Here is a 2,876-nt window from a genome sequence, read left to right as displayed (position 1 = left end):
CTATGGAGCTATGGAGCTCTGGTGCTATGGAGCTATGGAGCTCTGGTGCTATGGAGCTATGGAGCTCTGGTGCTATGGAGCTATGGAGCTCTGGTGCTATGGAGCTATGGAGCTCTGGTGCTATGGAGCTATGGAGCTCTGGTGCTATGGAGCTATGGAGCTCTGGTGCTATGGAGCTATGGAGCTCTGGTGCTATGGAGCTATGGAGCTCTGGTGCTATGGAGCTCTGGTGCTATGGAGCTATGGAGCTCTGGTGCTATGGAGCTCTGGAGCTCTGGAGCGTATGGAGCTATGGAGCCACCAGCCAGCACCCTCCGTGGCTGGATCAATGGAAGTGTTTTAGGTACCAGGCAGCCAAAGGGCCGAGGCCTCACGCTCGACCACGCCGGCGCAGAGTTCCAGCCGCTCGGATAAGCTCTGTCACTCACCCGCCGCGCAGCCACCGGTAACGGGGAAATGTCGCCGCCTTGTGGACACGCCGTTGTAAATGAATGGGCTTTCGCACTTAGTGCAATTTTCGCCAACTCTCTGACTGGAGCTATGGAAGTATGGAGCTATGGAGCCACCAGCCACCCAGGCTGGAGCTATGGAGCTCTGGAGCTATGGAGCTCTGGTGCTATGGAAGTATGGAGCTCTGGAGCTATGGAAGTATGGCGCTATGGAGCTATGGAGCTCTGGAGGTATGGAGCTATGGAGCCCTGGAGCCCTGGAGCTATGGAGCCCTGGAGCCCTGGAGCTATGGAGCCCTGGAGCTATGGAGCTATGGAGCTATGGAGCCCTGGAGCTATGGAGCCCTGGAGCTATGGAGCTATGGAGCTCTGGTGCTATGGAGCTATGGAGCTCTGGTGCTATGGAGCTATGGAGCTCTGGTGCTATGGAGCTCTGGTGCTATGGAGCTATGGAGCTATGGAGCTCTGGTGCTATGGAGCTATGGAGCTCTGGTGCTATGGAGCTATGGAGCTCTGGTGCTATGGAGCTATGGAGCTCTGGTGCTATGGAGCTATGGAGCTCTGGTGCTATGGAGCTATGGAGCTCTGGAGGTATGGAGCTATGGAGGTATGGAGCCACCAGCCAGCACCCTCCGAGGCTGGATCAATGGAAGTGTTTTAGGTACCAGGCAGCCAAAGGGCCGAGGCCTCACGCTCGACCACGCCGGCGCAGAGTTCCAGCCGCTCGGATAAGCTCTGTCACTCACCCGCCGCGCAGCCACCGGTAACGGGGAAATGTCGCCGCCTTGTGGACACGCCGTTGTAAATGAATGGGCTTTCGCACTTAGTGCAATTTTAGCCAACTCTCTGACTGGAGCTATGGAAGTATGGAGCTATGGAGCCACCAGCCACCCAGGCTGGAGCTATGGAGCTATGGAGCTCTGGTGCTATGGAGCTATGGAGCTCTGGTGCTATGGAGCTATGGAGCTCTGGTGCTATGGAGCTATGGAGCTCTGGTGCTATGGAGCTATGGAGCTCTGGAGGTATGGAGCTATGGAGCCCTGGAGCCCTGGAGCCCTGGAGCTATGGAGCCCTGGAGCCCTGGAGCTATGGAGCCCTGGAGCTATGGAGCTATGGAGCCCTGGAGCTATGGAGCCCTGGAGCTATGGAGCTATGGAGCTCTGGTGCTATGGAGCTATGGAGCTCTGGTGCTATGGAGCTATGGAGCTCTGGTGCTATGGAGCTATGGAGCTCTGGTGCTATGGAGCTATGGAGCTCTGGTGCTATGGAGCTATGGAGCTCTGGTGCTATGGAGCTATGGAGCTATGGAGCCACCAGCCAGCACCCTCCGTGGCTGGATCAATGGAAGTGTTTTAGGTACCAGGCAGCCAAAGGGCCGGGGCCTCACGCTCGACCACGCCGGCGCAGAGTTCCAGCCGCTCGGATAAGCTCTGTCACTCACCCGCCGCGCAGCCACCGGTAACGGGGAAATGTCGCCGCCTGGCGGACACGCCCTTGTAAATGAATGGGCTTTCGCACTTAGTGCAATTTTCGCCAACTCTCTGACTGGAGCTATGGAAGTATGGAGCTATGGAGCCACCAGCCACCCAGGCTGGAGCTATGGAGCTCTGGTGCTATGGAGCTCTGGTGCTATGGAGCTATGGAGCTCTGGTGCTATGGAGCTATGGAGCTCTGGTGCTATGGAGCTATGGAGCTCTGGTGCTATGGAGCTCTGGTGCTATGGAGCTATGGAGCTCTGGTGCTATGGAGCTATGGAGCTCTGGTGCTATGGAGCTATGGAGCTATGGAGCCACCAGCCAGCACCCTCCGTGGCTGGATCAATGGAAGTGTTTTAGGTACCAGGCAGCCAAAGGGCCGGGGCCTCACGCTCGACCACGCCGGCGCAGAGTTCCAGCCGCTCGGATAAGCTCTGTCACTCACCCGCCGCGCAGCCACCGGTAACGGGGAAATGTCGCCGCCTGGCGGACACGCCCTTGTAAATGAATGGGCTTTCGCACTTAGTGCAATTTTCGCCAACTCTCTGACTGGAGCTATGGAAGTATGGAGCTATGGAGCCACCAGCCAGCACCCTCCGCGGCTGGAGCTATGGAAGTATGGAGCTATGGAGCTATGGAGCTATGGAAGTATGGGGCTATGGAAGTCTGGAGCTATGGAGCTCTGGGGCTATGGAAGTATGGAGCTCTGGGGCTATGGAGCTCCGGGGCTATGGAGCTCCGGGGCTATGGAGCTCCGGGGCTATGGAGCTCCGGGGCTATGGAGCTCCGGGGCTATGGAGCTATGGAGCTCCGGGGCTATGGAGCTCCGGGGCTATGGAGCTATGGAGCTCCGGGGCTATGGAGCTCTGGAGCTCTGGAAGTATGGATGATCCAGCACCCTCCGTGGCTGACCGCTGGTGCTCGGGGCCGGTGAACTCGGCACCCGCCTCCG

The sequence above is a fragment of the Syngnathus leptorhynchus genome, unplaced genomic scaffold (genome assembly GCF_054491065.1).
Source record: "Syngnathus leptorhynchus isolate UIUO unplaced genomic scaffold, UIUO_Slep HiC_scaffold_480, whole genome shotgun sequence".
NCBI classification, from domain to species: domain Eukaryota; kingdom Metazoa; phylum Chordata; class Actinopteri; order Syngnathiformes; family Syngnathidae; genus Syngnathus; species Syngnathus leptorhynchus.
This window is presented reverse-complemented; position numbering follows the sequence as displayed.